This window comes from Pinus tabuliformis, chromosome 5_1 (genome assembly GCF_031772625.1).
Source record: "Pinus tabuliformis cultivar Carrire ecotype Pingquan chromosome 5_1, CPIR1, whole genome shotgun sequence".
NCBI lineage: Eukaryota > Viridiplantae > Streptophyta > Pinopsida > Pinales > Pinaceae > Pinus > Pinus tabuliformis.
Window position 1 is genome coordinate 412,745,382 of NC_142305.1, and position 19,520 is coordinate 412,764,901.

Consider the following 19,520-nt stretch of genomic DNA (forward strand, 5'->3'; position numbering starts at 1 on the left):
GTCATGTGCCAAGATGGCACCATAGATTTATGGCCCCTTTAATATTATTGAGAGGATTGGGCCAGTAGCTTATCGACTTTCACTTCGTTTGACAGTGAAATTCCAAGATGTTTTTCACATTTCATCACTTAAGGAATATGTTAAATATGTTGATCATGTGATTGACTGGTCTATATTGCAGGTGGAGCCAGATGGAGAATTTGAGTCAAAGCCTCCATGTATATTACAATAAAAGGTGCTCATGCTCTGGAACCAAATGATTGAGCAAGTTAAAGTGCAATGGGAGAACTTTGGGCCTCATGAATCTACATGGTAGATGGTGGATTAGATGCAGGCTATGTATCCTTCCTTGTTTGCCAGTTGAGGTAAAGCATTTTTGGCTTGGTGTTTTGGTTTGATTTTGGTATATTATTTGGTATATGCTTTGGATATATGTTTGGTCATGATTGTTTATGTACATATGTATATGGATTTAAATACATCCATGAGCTATGTTATAAATATACAAAAAGTGGTATGGGTGTCATGTCATTATGGTGTTATGTTGTTCTGTTTTCATGTTGGTTTGATTCTCAATAGGTTGATCATTGTAAATATTGCATCAAGATAAGTTATAGAGCTCCATCCATAGTATAATTTGGTTACATAAGTTTTGTCGTTATATGTGTTTTCGAACACCAAGGATGGTGTTCCCCCAAAGGGGAGTGTTCTGTAACAACCCTCACGAAAATTCCATGTAATAAAGGTAAATAAATGAAAAATAATAACCACGGCTGATGGGACACTTATCTCGAGCTGAATGTTGGACAAAATCCTAGTGGTGGGGATCACTCATGATTGGTTATGGATAAGGAAATTGGAAAAGGCAATGACTACGACTTTTGAAGGAAAAATGGCATTATGGCACATTTATTTATGAAACTAATAGAAATTAGGAGAAAAGGGAGGTGAAAGGTCATAGGTTTCATGTGAGGAGGAAATTGAAAGAAAATAATGGAAAATAAGAAAATACTGACCTCATTCATAAAAAGGCTTATGAGGATCATTGGTAACATTTTTGTAAATTCAGTTTTGGGTCTCTCTCTCTCACACATACTCTTGGAGACATAGAGTTTTCTTGGAGCACTCTTGGAGGGTATGGCATACTTGGATTCTTGTAGCAAGAAGAGAAAGGAAGATTGGGAAAGCACAAGAATACATTGAGATTAGTAGCTACATCAAATTGTATTGTAGGTACTAAGTTGAATGTATGTTTACCTCACTATTTTTGTCATGCATGACATATGAATGTGAATTTTTGGTTGAGATTTGTTATTCGCATGGAGTATGGCCAATATTGAGAATGGATTGCCTAGCCCTGCCAATTCCTAGATAGTCATGGTCATTATGGGTTTACTTTAGTTGTTTTCTTTTGGTTGGTTCTCATGTTTCCTTAGTTTGCATTGAGTTATTAGTTCTTGTAAACCCTGGTTGTAGAAACTCTCCTGAAGCCCTATAATAGATGGGTTGAGTTATTAGCGCTAGAAGCATTGGATGGAAAAATACTCTGGAAGCCCTTGTTGGGTTGAGTTACTAGTCCTAGAAACCCTGGTTGGAAAAATGCTACAGAAGCCTTATATAAGCTATGGGTTGAGTTACTATTCTTGGAGCCCTTAGTTGGAAAAAATGCTCTAAAAGCCCTGGAAGGCTAGGATGGAGACAAATTTAACGATGGTTTTGGTGATGTCTAACCAAGTGGTTGAATCATTGTTTGATGGGTTGAGGTGGATGGCCTCTAGAAGCCTTGGTTGAGTTTTGATTTATGTTTTCTATGAGACCCCACCTTCATGCTTGGAATATGACATGAGCGTGAATAGATGCAGAGAGATTTGGCTAAACCATTCTACGTTCAGGTGAAATGTGGAAATCCCATCTCGTGATTGGACTTTTTATTTTAATGAAAGGTTATTTATGCTTGTATTCGTATGAGAATTTTTATGGATTATATGTAGTCTATATGGTTGTAATTTCATGAATAATTTTGTTGCTATTATCCTGGTTATTTATTTGTTTTATGACGACAACCATGTATGTCTTTCATCATGTTTTTTACTTCTTATTGAATGATCAATGTAGCTATGACCTAATGTATGGAATGGTAGTTGTTGTGTCAATATATCAATGGTTCTTAGCGATTTTGAGCTAAGTATGAGACCCCTATGCTCAGAAATCTTATTCAAAATTGTAGATTACATATTCGTGATATGTTTGACGAAATGTCTACATGGCTAGTTGATATGTTTTTGAATGACTAGTTTTTGTTGTTCTAATATCAATTACAAATTTCTAAACATATGATTTCTTATTGCTTCTTGTACTAAGGTTTCATAAGGTATTTGTGGATGTAATCACGTAAATTTCCTTAAGTTTAAAATGACATTCATGAGAAAAATAGCTTCAAAAAAAAATACTAAACATCAAACATTAAAAGTACAACAAACCATCAAAGAGAAACTTTAACACAGTGTTTTGATGAAGGAGTTCACCCCTCTTGGGCTACAACACCTTCGTGTAGCTTTCCTGGCTTGGACTTATGTATTAGCTCAATATGGAAAAATGTTTTTTTACAAACCTCTATGGCTCCTGATACCTACACCAATGTGTTTAGAATTTCCAAATTATCCAAGAACACCTCTTCTTGAGCTCAATTTAGTCAAAAAAATCCCTCTCTATGACTCAATCAATCTTTTCGTAGAGAAGTTCCTCTTAATTTGGAATAATTCTAGTTAGCATGCTAAATGTGGAGGCAGGCCTAAAATTGGTGGCACCGCCAAACTTCCACCAAACAAGAATGAGATTTAATTGGTTATAAGTTGAGATTAAGTTATGTTTTAGCGCTAATCACATAGATTAGGCTAACTGTAACCTTTAATATCGTTGGAACTAGTCACATGCTAACCATTTTAGAGTGATGGTATGCTGGAACCATCATATTAGCTAACAATTTGATGTAACATCCATTGTGTTCATGTGTAGAGCACTAACCATCGAAGTCTTGATATTGGACTGTGTGCCATATAAACTGTTTGTTGTTACAACTATCATGTTCACATGTGAAGCCATTGTAGTGATGGTTGGTTGCAGCCATTGGGGTTAACTCATTTTCATTCACATGGGGGAAGGTTGGCCCTCGCCTAACCACCCCAACCCACATCGCTTAACTTTAAATATAGATGGAAAACATATGGTGTAAGAAGCACAATGTAGTGGAGCTAGTTAGAACTTGTGGATGGTATGTCAAAGGTCACAATTTCGACGTTGACCTCCACTATAAAAAAAAAATCAACTGTTGAGACTATCAATGCCTTTGGGAGGTGCCATGTGGTGGCCTTCGAGCTTCCCATGTGGCATTCTTTCATTGGCCCAAAATGAACCAATAGAAATTTACCAACACACCACCTGAAACCAAATGAAATGATGAAACTTGTCCATATGTGATACATTATTGACCATATTTGACCATGCCTAGTCACTTGCCACGTTAGTAGTATCTAATGCTGACTGTGTAGTGACTAGGAATTTTTTTGCAAATTTCGTTTATTTAGCAAAGCGATCAGAACACAATAACTTTCTCATACAAACTCAGTTTTAAGCGAAACGAGTTGCATTAGGATCATTTTTCTGAGATGGACGTAGAAGTTTAGATTTTGATCTATTATAAGAACTTTGATTTTTGAGCTAAATACTATGCACCTGATCATTCCTCCCCACTAGAAGCCTTTTTGACCCCAAAAAATACTATCAATTGTTTAGCAGGTGAGGGTACAACTCCCTCACCTTCTCGGTCTGCAACCATTTGGCTTGAGAAGGCTTTTGACTATTGAGTCCCAATCTAAGGTATTTGACATCGCCTCTCATCAAAGTCTCGATTCTTGTGTCAAGTATGAGATCTTGTTGAATCTCCTCAAGATATTATGGTGAGAAATCATCTATAGAAGTCAGTTGAATGTGTTTTCCTTGATCAACATGAACAATAAAGTATATTTGTATATAAGGAGGCAAATCAGACTTAAAAAGCCTTGTTACCATTTTTTTCTAGAATTATAAAAGGACGATAAAGGATTGGTTTAAGACTTTTACCTTCCCCTTGAAGTATCTCTTTGCTAATATATAACCAAACTTCATCACCAGCTTGAAATTCCCAATCAACCAGGTGTTTTTCATGCCCTGCTTTGTCGCTACTTTGACTTTTCTCATGTTTTTCTTATGTTGTATGATGTATCAATTGAGTTTTCTCTATGAACCTCCTTGACTTATCGATGTCATTGTGACCATTGATGGCTACATATTTCTCAAATATGAAGTCCAATGGTGATCTTGGAAACTACCCATAACATGCCTCAAATGGCTATGTGTTTGTGGAAGAATTCTTTGCCCTATTGTGTGCATGTTGTCTGTAATGCAACTATTCATCCCACAACTTGGGATGTTTGCTGCAATATCATCTAAGAAGATGATTAATTGTTCTATTGACCACCTAGGTTTGTCGATATATCTATGGTTGAAGGGTTGTACTCTTCTTCAACTTTGTGTCCATCACGTCCGACAAATTTGACCAAAAATTCCCAACAAATTGAGAATCTCTATCACTTATAGTAGAAGTAGGAAAACCATAATGAACCCAAATGTTTTGGAAAACAATATGAGATGTTTACTCAGATCTAATTTTCTTGTTAAATGGTGTTATTATGCACATCTTCCCAAACCTATCTACAACTATATACAAGTAATCATGACCTTTCCTTGACTATGGAAGACCTCCTACAAAACCCATTGAGATACTCTCTCATGGCTGTGAAGGTACCAGAAGTGGAGTGTATAAACCAAGTTTCCTATTGCTCAACTTACTTGCATCACATAAAGAACATCCTCTTATGAAACAAGAAACATTATACAACATGCATGCCCAATAACAATACCTTTGAAGATTCACTACTCTCTTGCCTACACCAAAGTGTCCAGCAATCAATGAAGTGTGTGCCTCCCTTATGATGTTATTTCTTTCTCCCTATGGAATACACAACTTACCCAATTGATACAACAAAATTTTATATACATCATAATCCAACTCTTCAATTTGGTTTCCTTGACTCAAGCTTACAGATACTTCTTGAAATTCACAATCATTTGCATATTGTTCTATCTAACTTTTATGAAAAAAAGAATTATGCTCAAGTATAGCAGATGAATTTACAATAAGCCTTGAAATCATATCAATTACCTTATTTTAGATTCCCTTTTTATACCTACTAACCAAATGAAATTGTTGTATAAAACCCATCCATATGAAATTTCATTACTACTACAACTTTTAGTGTTACTGTAAATACTACAATGGTTGATGGTTGGTATGGATGATGGTCTCCTTCCCCATCAAATATTGTTTCCATTAATTAATGATTTGAACTAATGCATAATTTTGTTTGTCATGGGTGGGATAGTTAGATAAAACTCCATTAAAGATTTTAGAATGAAATGAAATGGGCTTACCATGCTTCATATTGCTCCCATGGCATAATCTCTTGCATTAATTTGAATATCGAATGGTTGTCTAAGATACAAAAGGTCCAATACTGGTGATGGAATTCTCTTTTTCTTCAAAGCATCAAATTCTTTATGTTGTACATATCCCCAATGGAAGACTTTCTGGACACTTGTCAATGCATGTAATGGAGCTGCAATGGAAGAAAAAATATCAATAAACATTCTTCAATATTGTGCTACCCCTAAAAAGCTTCTTACCTCTGTAACTGTATTGTGCTTGGGCCAATTAATAATGACCTCACCTCCTCCAACAATGTGTCCAGAATACACCAAAGAAGGGTTTCCAAATTCACATTTTGACATCTTTAAAAACAACTTTTCTTTTCTCAAGACATCACATACTTTGTTTACATGCATGACATGTTCCTCTCTTAACTTTCTAAATATGAGGACATCATCTAAGTAGACAATGAAAAATTCGTCTAGAAATGGTCTCAATACATCATTCATTACCCTCATGAAAGTAGCTAGAGAATTTGTAAGACCGAAAGGCGTAACAAGCTACTCAAAGAATCGTTGTTTAGTTTTAAATGTTCTGCTCCAAATCTCTTCTTAAACTATCCTAACCTGATGATAACCGCATTGTAAGTTCAACTTAGTGAAATACTTTTCATACCTCAACTGATCAAGAAAATCATCAATTCTTTCGAGTGGATAACGATCCTTTACCATGATTTTGTTTAGTACACTGAAATCCACACATTTGCACTAAGTTCCACCCTTCTTTGGAACCAAGTCAATGGGTGAACCATATGGTGAAGTAGATGGGTGTATGATACCTTTGTTAAGAAGTTTTGGAATTTTCTCTTTTATTTCCATTCTGTTCATAATCGACATACGATACATGCTTATATTTGGAAGTGGAACATCGTGTTGCAACTGAATCTCATGTTGAATTCCCCTGTTGGGAGGTAACGCCTTTTCTTCTTGAAACATCTCACCATGATTTCTTACCACATCAAAAAAATAAGATTTTTATTTATAATGACAACTTTCAAAGTATTCATAATCAATATCATTATTTTTCTTGATTATGAGGAGCACAAAACTTTTACTTTCATTTACTAGTCTCTTAATCTGCCCTGTATTAACCAAAGAAATCTTCATGTTTTTGCGATGGGCTCTCATATTGTACTCCACCCCATTCTTGAGTAATAGTTTTTTTTCATGGCGATAAAATACTACTTTCCTATCATACAAATAAGGACTACTCAAAATGATTACTGAGATGTCAAGTGGAACTACATCTAACTCAACTTCACCAATGAACTCTGCAGTAATGGTGAACTTGAATAAACAATTCCTTATAACTTGTAAGTTTGCATTGTCAAATATCCAACCAAATATGGATATCGCTTATGATGAAGTATAGTTTCAAGGTTTGGTTCTTTTACTAGGTCTTCTGAAATCAAGTTTGATTTTGACCTGCTATCAAATAATGCATCAACCTTCTTATGATTTGAAATCACTCTTACATGAAACAACTCTATTCTTGACTCTTCATTCGGAGTGTTGTTTTGACTATGTGAGAAACTGGTGCTTGAAAATGCTTCTTTCCTTTTGTAACCATGGTTGAAATCTTGGTCTCATCACCACAATCTAAACCAAGGTGATGTTGTGTGGTAGCGGTCATCTTTTTTTTCCCTTGTTGTTTTCTTTCTCATGCATTAATTCAAGATGCAATTTCTAGAAGTGGGCTTCATCATGCCCCTTTTCGGAAGAATGTCTGCATGTGAATTCCCCCCCTTATTTATTCACACTTGAATTCTTCTTTCCATTCCATTTTCCACCCTTCTCTTTCTCCTTGCCCTTGAATGGATTCCTCTTACAACCCTCTTCCTGAATGTTCTTTCCTCTAGATTCAAGGTCCATGGCTTGCATACTTACCTCATCCAAATTGTTTGGATTGAACATAAGGATGGTATGCTTCAAATAGGAATGTAAAGCCCCAATATATTTCAGCAGTGTATCTTGAGAACTCAAATTTACTCCTAAAAACAAAGCCCCTTTCCTAAAAACCTGTGTATAATCTTGGAATGTTTAGCCTTTAACTACCTAAAATAATGCTAACTCATAATGAATTTTTGCATATAGGCTAAACGATAAAACTTTTTTTTAATTGCAGAAAAAAATTCAACCGATGTATTGGATATCTTACCATGGATTGACATTTCCTCTTGAGTCTTTGCTTCCCACCAAACTAGTGCAGCTCCTTCTAGCCTCAATGAAGCCAACTAGATTTTTATGTCATCTTCTTGAATGTTCTAAATTCTATAGTATACCTCCAACTATCCAATCTAGTTGTCCAACTTTTCTGCATTCACCTCTCCATTGTACATGGGAATATCGAATTTTATGTCCAATTTAAGTAAGGGAGTCTTTCCTTTTAGGGTTTTTGAATGAGTATGGGAAGATTTAGTGGTGGTAGTGGAAGATGATATTGTGTGAGATGATGAAGATTATGAGGAATATGATGAGGATGGTGGAGATGGAGGTGGATTTCCACCATTCCCTTTGGAATCCTTCTTCTAATCGTTCTTATCCTCCGAGCTTCCTTCTCCATGTGGAGGTTTAGAACTCTCTCCAACCATTCTAGTGTTCCTCTCTTCATAGAGGATACTAACCATCTCAATTAAAGTGAAGAAATATTTCTTGAATTCTTCCTCTTTTGAAGAAGGACCTTCAGGCTCTCTTTCTCCACACATAATGGCTGTGGATTCACGCTGAAAAAATGGTACTACTTGTACCCATTCAATCTCAGTTGAAGGAAAAACTTCAGGAGTTTCAAGTGAAGTTGTAATTGGAACTTTAGGTTATGGAGGTTGTGCCCTTGTCGCTCTACCTTTTTTGGGAATTACCTCAGGAGTTGCAACCAATATCTTCCCTTCTCTTTTCTACAACTTTAACCTTATAAGCATCACAATTTCTCAACTATTAAAACCATAACTTCACAAAATCAAGCAGTCAAGTAATTAAAACTTACTCTGATAACAACTTGACCTATTTTTGAATGATTATCTTTTGTTGTGCTCATACCAATTACAGATTTCAAAAAAATATGCTTTCTTATTTCTTCTTGCATTGAGGTTTCATTAGTTGTTTGTGGATGTAATAAGGTAAATTTCCTCAAGTGGAAAATGACATTCATGATAAAAATAGCTTCAAAAACAAATATTGAACAACGTATATTCAAAGTACAACAAACCATCCAAAAGACACTTTAACACAATGTTTTGATGAAGGCATTCACCCCTCCTAGGCTACATCTCGTTGGTCTAGCTTCCATGGCTTGGGCCTCTCTATTAGTTAAATATGGAAAAATGTTGTTTTACAAAGATCTATGGCTCGTGATACATGTACCAATGTGTTCAGAATGACCAAATTAGGCAAGAACACCTCTTCCTGAGCTGAATTTGGTCGAAAAATTGCCTTCTCCATGACCCAGTCAACTTTTTAATAGAAAAGTTCCACTAAATTAGGAATGAGTACAGTTAGCACACTTAATGTGGAGGAAGGTCTGAAATTGGGGGCAACACCAAACTTCCACCAGACTAATTTGACATTTAATTAGTGTTAACTTGCGTTGAACTTATGGTTTAGTGATAATCACGTGGATTATGCTAGCTGTAACCTTAACTCCTACCAGAACGAGACACATGTTGACTGTTTTGGAGTAATGGTAAGTATGTAAACTTATATTAGTTGACAATTTGGTGTAACATACATCGTGTTTAAATTTGGAGCACTAACCGTCAGAGTTGGTGTATTGCAATGTGCTCTTTATAAACTGTTTGACATTAAAATTATCATATTCACATGTGAAACCCTTAAAGTGATGGTAGGTTGTAGCTGTGGGGGTTAATAGTAACTCTACGAAGTTACCACATTTGCATTCACATGGGGGAGGGTTGGCCCTCCCGTAACCGCCCAAACCCACATTGCTTAACTTTAAAAATAAACAAAAAACATATGGTGTAAGAAACACCATTTAGCGGAGGAGGTTAGAACTTGTGGATGATATGCCAGAGGTCGCGGGTTCGACCCCGACCTCCACCATAAATTTTTGTTCCACTGGTGAGATTGTCAAGTCCTTTACAAGGTGCTATGTGGTGCCATCCGGGCTTGCCACGTGGAATTCTTTCATTGGCCAAAAACGAACCAATAGAAATGTGCCAGCACACCACCTGAAACCCAATGAAATGATTCCACTTGTCCATTTATGATACAATGTTGACCATATTTGACCATTCCTAGTCACTTGACACATTAATAATACGAACTGCTGACTGTGTAGTGACTGGGCATTTTTTTTGCAACTTTTCCTGCTTTAGTAAAGTGATCAGAACACAATTGCTTTCTCATACGAAATTAGTTTTCGGCGAAACAAGTTGCATTATGATTGTTTTTCTGAGACGGACGCAAACGTTTAGGTTTTTAGCCATTCCAAGAACATTTATTTTTTAGCTAATTACTGAGCTATCATCACTAGTAGGGTTCCAGTAAAGGTGTTAAACACATTTGCTTTAGTACTGTCATTTGCATGTTATTTTACTAATCTGAAGATACCATGAAATTATGGCTAGTGACCTGGGCTTTGGTCCTGAAAAAGTGGCTTATATCCCTAATCCCTGGGTCATTGGCATAACACTCACAAATTTAGTCTTTGGTCACTGGAAGACAAGCGTATGAGACAAAATTTGGGTTTGTTGATGCTTTCATGACTATAGCATGAGATTGATTAAGTCTTAAGTTATCTAAAAGTTAAACAGGATCCAAGAGCAAGTTGTCTAAAGTATTGGATTGGTTCCTGAGGGTCCTATAGCTGATGTTGAATGTATCTATGGTTTGTTTCCATTGGTTTCACTTCTCTTCGCATGTTTACCTGAGGTGGTCTGTTTCTTGGGTAGATGTCTACTACAGGAAAAGTTGGGCACATCAACACCAACTTCTAGATCCATGTTATTAGGGTCTATCAACCCCTAATTGAGTTTTTTTCATACCCTAATCAATTTAGCCTACATCATTCATGCCTCCAAATAATTTCATGTCACCATTCATCCAAAAAATTCCGCTAAGGAGATCATCTCAGGCAGCCTTCTGTCTGGCTGCAATGCATTGCAGGAACTACACTATCTAGGTGCTATGCATCGCACCTAGCCTTTGTTTCACCTACGATGAGTGACATTCATCAAATTTTTGAAATGAATCCATTGGATTCCTCATCTAATGGATCCTTCTGGAAGTTTCCAGATGGATTGGGTTCGCATTTGGATGAGGAAGGAGATGAATGAACCTTGATCCATTATCCCTTCCTCCATGGAACCACTTCCAAATTATGGAAAAGAATTCATGAGGGCCATTAATGGCTTGACCTCCTCCATTCAGCTATAAAAGGACCAAGCATCCTAAGGCTAGTCTAGGTTGAAACTTCTTGAGCTAAGGAAATGCTATTGGAAATAGATTAGTAGAGAGAGTAATGTTATCATGTCAAATTGTTGTTTCATGAGGAGAGAAGGGTTAGAAGCTCGAAGGATGACGGTAAATTGGACATGCGTCTACATGGGTTTTAATCTTTCCTTCTATGAATAAAGATTTCTATGCTTTTTCCCATCCATGTGTTATGTCACGTATATTGTACTTTCAATTATATAATATGTTTAGTTAATAGATCGATATGTATGCTTTGATGGTTTTCTACCTCGGCTTATGTTTAGGTACCTTTCAAGCTAGTTAGGTATCGAAGGGAGTGGGGAAAGCGGTCAAAGGGAAGAGGGATCGAGCAAGAGATACAGGTTGGTTCTTTTGCTCCTCTTTCTTTTCTCTGTTAGCTACAAGAAAAGCAATGGAATTACTTTAACTCTTGTTCTACACTTGCTACTAGGTCTATGGCTTAGTCGTTTGGAGAAACACTAAATTTTCCCATAACAAAATGGTGACTCCACTGGGGATCGATCCTATCCCTTATAGTAGCTTATAAATCTCTTAAAACACATTGACATACTTTAACATTTTTTATTCATCGAATTCAAGTTCAATTCAATTAAATTTGAGTGAGTTTTGAGTATAAAATTGTCACTCTATAATCAACGCACCTTTGTAATTGACACAGTGCACTCCGTTGCACCCTTTGCATAGAGATAGTGCTATGCATCACACCGTCCCTCACTCTGGTTTGCGTTGATCCCTTTAGGATCAGTTTTCCCATCTACTAGCTGAAACCTTTATTCAAATTTCAGTTGTTTGAATTTCTTGTTGGATTTAGCTGAGGTTTTGTCTTTGAAAATAGACTTTGTTTCCTTGTTTCAAGCCAATTTAGACTAGAATGTTGAATTTTTGTTTACGTATTTTTTTTTATCATTTGCAGTCCATTCTCGAAAATAGTTTCAATCGATTTTTATGTCAAAAAATGAAGTGTCGTAAAATATTCATTCATTAAATAATTGATTGGTCTATTTGTGCATCAGATTCATATTTTCATTTAAGTGTCAAAAACCATTGTTTCCTTAAGGTTGAAAGTGTCGCTTAGTATTCCTTTACCTTTAAGGGAATTTTTCATAAATCGACATTTTTGTGAAAAGAAGTTTTGAATCATTTGTGCATTAGTTTTTCTTAGTGCATAATTCACATTAAGGTTAACTTAAAAGAAAAAGAAATACATGTAATTTCATTTTATAGTTTGAGTTTGTGTGCTTAAAAGGAATGGTTAGGGAATTGCATTAGCTTGTGTTCTTTCTTGTTTGATCCAAAAAGTACTTGTTTTCTCTATCCCTTGTAGCTAGGATTTTCATTGTTGAAAACAAATGGAAGGAATGCTTCTCATCCTAGTTTCATTCTTAAGAATTTTGTAAAACATCTCGTGGTGAAACCCAAAGGAAAACTTTAAGCAAGATCAACCTAAAATTAACTTCAATTAACCTAATAATGCATTGGAATTTAATGCAAACATCTAGAGGTGTCTATGCTAGAGACATGTTTGAGCATCTTAAAACCTAGTGGCTATCGTTTTCATTGAGGTTGGGTGATTCCTCCTCTCTGAGCTGATAAGTACTAGTATGAACTTATGCTCCCTGTATCGTCGAGTATATAGTGGGAGACCCCAATAGGTTTAAATCCTTTATCCCTAGGAAGCTGATTTTGCTGTCGTACCAATCATAATGCATCGAACACAACATTCTGGATCACTGACTACTGTACGGTAAATCCTTGGTAATTTCTCTTCCATTTACCACCAAGGTGTATATTGTGGTTCTGTGATTAGCTTGGTAAACCCTCTTGCTCAGTATCTCCAGAGTAGTCACCTTTGCTCCCTTTCGACTCCTTAAAAGAAAAGGTTCACCTGAGTGCTTGTCCTTTCAATCTCATTAAACAACGAAAGCAACTAGAGTCATCTTTTAGTTTTTCTCGACACTTAAAAAATGAAAAATCAAAGTTATGTTCTAGTGTCATACAAGTTAATTGACCATGAATAACATCCTTTTTCCTTAGTTGATTTTTTGTTGATAAGAATAATAAGCAATTCTGGAGGAACATCAACCTCCACTCCGTGTTCGAGGAGAGTTACGAGTAAATTGTCCTTGCCACCGGAAGTGACACCCATCCGGTCAAGGCGTACTCATGAAATTGAGTCTGGTACTTCAAGATTTTCTAGTATTTCATCTAAATTACCAGTGCCGACTATTACGGCTAGTACTAAGCCTCAAGTTACTCCAACTATGTTTAGTACACCTGTTACACAAGAAGATGTTACTCAACTACCTGAGATCACTGTAACAGGAACAAGTGAACAAGTACCTGAAGTTGATTCACAAGTTGAAGTTAATCAACAGGAAGTTACTTCAAAACTTGAACCAATTCAATTGGAATTTGATTTAGAACCCATAGAAATTGAAACCAAATACATTTCTGAACCTAAAACTGTTCACGCATCTTCCCTTGAAACTGAGGTTCTTTTACCAGAACATCTCGACTTTGACCTTGAGCATTCCAAAATTCTTACTGAAATACCTTAGTCATCTATAGTTCTTGAAACTCCATCTTTAACACCAAAATTCTTTTTTGGACCTGACGGTGAAATCCTTCCACCTGGATTAATTTTCATACAGGAAGAAGTTGAAGAAGCTTCTACGACTCCACATCATTTTGGATCTAGCTTATATCTTTATTCTGAGACTCTTCCTCATTTTACTGCTGCCTCTGAAATCCCACTTGATTCATTAGGTCAACTTTTGCGTCAGTTAACCATGGGAAAACAACCAAAAACATCCTAGACAGCTTCATCTTATGCAACTGCGACAGAATACTTTTCTACTACTTCTTTGATGTTTACAACCACACCTAAGTCACATTTGTATGGACAGTCATCTATCCATTCTAGTTACTAGTCGATGTCTGGAATCCACCCAGGGGCTTCTTATTTACCGTGGTCATCTCCCATGTCATCATCAGGAATTTTACCTGGTTCTTCTTATCAATGACAACAGTTTGATCCTGCGTACCAGTGTCAAACTGGGCAATTTGGTGAAAAAAGACCTGTATAACCTGTTAACACTAGACTACCACCAAGTGGTTAGTAGTATTCCTATTCAGAGTATCCTCCCTATCAAGGAGGAAAACCCTATGGTTATGTCTCATTGTATCTAGGTCAGCTTGAAATGAGAGTTTTCCAGTGGCAGCCAACTATGCCACTACAACTACATCTTATGTATCTAATACAACTTATGCAAACTTAGCTGATTATTCAACCCAACCTGTCATAACTATGCAACCATAGGTACAGGCTGAACTTGTTGTATCTAAACCTGTGCAAGTTAGTTATTCTACCTCGCAACCACAAGTTTCAGGTTAGCAAAACCAAACTTCTCAAGTTGTTATGCAATAATCACTTGTTTCTGGGGTACTTACCCTAGATCAGTGTACAATTATCTGGAGCGACTCAAGTTGCTACAAGTTTAGTTTATTCTCAGCCTGGTCAAAGTAGCGTTGGGGGGCAATATCAAACTTCAGAACCGATACCCCAACAACCTTAGAAGATGCAATATCCACAACCTCCTTTCCAGAATATCCAACCTCAGTATGGGCATGCTTTCCAAACTCAGCCTCGGTAAGGGCAGTATTAAGCATATCAGGGTCCTGTGTATCAAGCCCAAATGAGATACAGAAAAATGCAAGGTCAACCTGGTTTCAATACATATACCAAATATGTCCCACCACCTTTTCAAGGATATCTGCTTTATGCGGGTATGCAAAAGTCTATGGCGTGGGCAATTCCATCTTATCTCGGATATGTTCAACCTGATCTGATTTGGTAGTTGCCATTTGTGGCAACCCTAGAATTACTAGATTTAAACCGGCTCACCAATGATGAAATTTTGTATTCACCATTATGGCCGGTAATTCCTCATAAGTTTCCTTCTGATATTCGAAAGTTTAGTGGAAATCCTGGAGAAGACCTGCTAAATCACATTATGGCATATCATTGATGGTGTTCTTTGAACTCCTTTAATGATGATTCGGTAAGACTCCATCTTTTCCAAAGAGTGCTCATTGGTTCAGCTGCTAAGTGGTATATTGAATTGCTGAGAGCTTATTTTAATAATTTCACCCATTTAGCCACTACCTTTCTAACCCACTTCTAGTTACCCATCAGATATGAAACTAGAATGGATCTTTTGACCAACTTTAAACAAACGACTTCTACTCACATATTGGATCATATTCATGAGTGGTGTCGTCATCGTCGCATGGTTAAAACCTATGTTCCTCATCAGCTTTTAGCTGAGTGGTTCATTAAATCCTTATTTCCATATATCACTGAGGATGTGGCTAAAGGTGGCGTTGTTACAGAAGAGCAAGCTATTGCTCATGCACAATATTTGGATTTTATTTACACACAATCCAGCATGCTCTATGAAAAAATTCCAGATGCACCGTGCCTATATCAATCCATTCCACCTCCATCATCGAATAGGAATCTCATTCCAGAGACGGTGTGATGTTCCTTGAGCATGCAAACGGCAAGTGGACCATATGGTCAATCACTTGCCACAAATCAAACTATAAATGCACCTAAGGTTCCTGCTTCCAAGATTAATGTTGTGTCATCTAACAAAGGTAAAAATCAAAAGAAACCAGGAAGCAAGAAGAAATGGAAGAATAAAAAGAAAATTGAAAACCCTCCTTAAGAGAAATCATCTAATTCCTCTAGTTCGGGAAAGAAACCTTGTTACCCATGTCTGATATGTGATAACGAGCATTTTACAAGGGATTGTTATCACTTCTCAAAAGTATCTATATTGATTAAATCTTCTACCACATCTGCAGTGTTGATAGATCCATTTCTGAACCTGGATACCAATATGGTTCCAACTGAAAACGCTTCCACATCCCAAGTATTAATGTTATCCATTGAAAAATCTAAAGATGAAGTTTTGGTTTAGACACATAGTAAAGATTATGGTAATCCTCCATCGTCGTCAAATAATCATGCCACTGATCAACTTGGTTCTTCGACTTCGACCGCATCGGAAAATATTCCACTACTCATTGCACCAGAGTTAACAATAAAGCCACCTAAGGGAGTTGTGCATAAATAAATCTTTAACCCTTGAGCTTGAGCTGCTCAAAATTATAACATAGTATAAGATCTTTCTCAGTCTCCCTCTACTATGTCGATGATTGAGGTATTACTGATGCAGCCCAGGCCGCTCCCACGCCGCTAATACCAGGATCCTCTTACTCTCATGCATATAAAAGTTTATTTTATGATGTTATAATCTCATGATTTATAACCATGCTTGTTTCACACATAATGCTTAAACCCATACCTGTTTAACACTCGGTGCTATAATAACCATTCTCGTGCCCTTCATGAAATCCTTTTAAAAGAACCATATGATTTGTGGACTTACGCACATAATAGACATGTGCATTCATATTATATACGCCACAGCATACTCTCCCTTCCTCCTTGATATCGCGTCGGAAATATAGGCTGGCCCGCTATCATGTACAAAGACTCGTTTATATGTATATTGCATCAGCTTACAACTATATATCTCTATTTCTATGTTGCTTGCTTAAACAACCAACTGTCCGATACACTCATCCACAGTATATCTTTGGTAGGGGCGCAGTGCTTCAAGGAGGAATCGTTGTGTACATTCACCTTACTTAACTTGAAGCCTGTTATCCTTTAACAGTAATTTATCAATGCACATACATGCATTCAAACCAGTGATCGTTGATTACTCTATCACATGATGGACAGCTTCAAGAAGTCTTCGACGCCGGTTGAGGTGATAGATAAACGGTTATACCGTTTACTCCTAAGTTGTTCTCGGCCCTGGTTACACTGTTACTCACTTCACAACCGACAGAATTGAATGCTTGTCACTCAACGAACGCCGATATGGTCTAAGACAGAGGCGATAAAACTCCCAGGTGTGAATTCAAATACAAACAGAGAAGGAGAATTCAAGAATTCAGTTCTGCTTGTCACCGGTCAATGTAATGAGCAACTCCCCACTTTCGAAACGACGACCTATCTGTATATTTTGTCACAATTTATATATATTCGCTTCCAAATTCGGAACTTGCCCTATTGCAATACGTTGCTATAACCCAAGACTATATATATAAATCGTAGCATATAAACATGAAACGAAAGGGAAATTGACCCAGCCATTCAATGCAGTAATTGCGCATTGTGAAAAAACAGAACCATCAGCACCCATTAATTCACACAGGTTTATTATTCCAACTAACCACTGCAATTTCAACTATGTGCAGAACCATATCTCAAAATTTATTAAAGGCAAGCATGTCCATACAACATCGAATTCAACATCCTCATATTCACATAAAACAAACATTCATACAGAACTTGCTATTCACGGCCAGATATACAGATCTATGGTCCTTTTACACACTGTCCGAAGGCTCCCAAAGAGAATCCTTGCTCACTTCTCACACACTCTCCTCACACCCACTCCTACCTTCAATGCCTTTGAGGCTTCCTAATTTATTAAACTTAGCATGATCTAAAAATCCTAAAATCACTCAACTAAAGCTCATGCAATGCATACATATGGCAAAAGCATCCCTTCAGCTTTATTCTGTCTTTTTCCCTTGTTCTAAAATAGAAAATCTTTCCTTATCACTTAATGGTCCACATCCATTCCTTTTATGCCTAAAAGCTCTCCTAGTTTTATTTATTTATTTTGAGAATATCTATGTAACTTGGAATTTAGGAAACTAATGCATGACCCTTATGTCTATTATTTACAATAATTTCCCTTTGAGTTGAATGCTCCTACATCATACTCCGAAGGTAGAAAAATTTCATGATCTCCTGATCATGTGTTCAGTTCTATGTTTTCCTGGATCCCATATCTTGTACTGTAACTTTCCATTTTCCGCTGCTTCTGTCTGCTGTTCTTCTCCATGTCTCCACACTTTATGCTGCTTTGCTCCACTAGATGTACTCTTGCAATCTTCTGTTGTATTCCTCTTGTTGCTTCTGCTACTTCTCTTCTTTGTTGATGTCTTTTTCTGAGACACTTTCAACATGATTCTTCTAATTAATTCAATTTCCTTGTCTAATAAATCTTCAAGCTGTTGATTTCTTGCTTCTATGCTCGTCTTTGTTCTGACTACCACCCGATCATCCACCCCCTCTTGTCTTCTGGAACAGAGAACTTCTTTTCCCTTCAATTGACTGTCTAGCTGAGTCAAATGTTTCTCAGCACCGGCAACGATTCTTGCATTCACAAAACACATGTTAAAACAAAAATCACAAGGCATCAGTGCCTTACTTCCTTCTGCCAGCATCTCAGTATGTTGTTCCATCTCAATCAGCACATCAGTATGTTGTTTTTCTCTGCCCAAAGAATTCTCTAAAGAACTCTCAAGACTATCAATCAGTCTTCCTCTCATACCATCTGTTTCCATGATGTCTTTCTCCTCTTGTTTCTTCATCCAATAAGTCCTCTGTCTCTCCAATTCTCTTCTCTGGAGATCTAGTTTCCTATACAATTCAACAACTTCATTAGGAGTAGACCTTGGAAATTTCACATGATTTTCCATACCTCCACTAGTGTTTGACCAATCATCAGCTGGTCCTTCTCTTTCTGCATCAACATCCTGATTAGACTCCTTCTTCCCCATCTGCTTATGAGATCTTGCTAACTCATTATCGATCTGAACAGCCTTCAGGTTCAATTATTATTGCACAAACTCTAAAGCTTGTTTATCTTCCTGTTCTGTACCTGCAAACATGTGCAACTCATTAGTTTTTAAATCATGAGACTTTTCAGTCTTGACTGCTTCTTCCATTGCTTCTTTTCGAACAAATCTGCATTTGGAATCTTTAATTCCCATCTCTGGCATAAGAACTTTAAGCTCCTTCTTTAGTAAGGCAATCTCAATTTTCCCAACTTCCTCTGCAATTGTTGCCAAATCACTCTCTTTCCCTTCAGTGGAAAGATCCATCCTCTATTCTAGTTTTTCTACTCTTGTAGCCATTCTTCCAGTACCTGCAATTGTATCTTCATTACTGCAATCTCTCTTTCTCGAACTCCTGCAGTCATCCCATTTCTGTGCCATTTCTCTAAACTTCTTCTCTGATTCTCCATGATCAACTTCTCCAGCTGTATATAAGACCCATCTACCTTCTGCTTTTCCAGAACAGAATTTTGATTTTGCTGGTCTTTTTCCTTCTTCATGACAATATCAGCCAATTTTCTTTCACCTGCAAACATCCACAAATTGTCAGATTTAAAAATGTATGACCCTTTGGTCTTACTTGAAGTTTCAGTCTTCAAGCCTTCATCTTCACTATCTCCCAGAAATTCTCCTTGTTCTGGTTCACAGATGTATTCTTCCATTTCAACTTCCTCTGGACTTATATTCTTGCCATTTACCTTGGCATCCTCTTTATT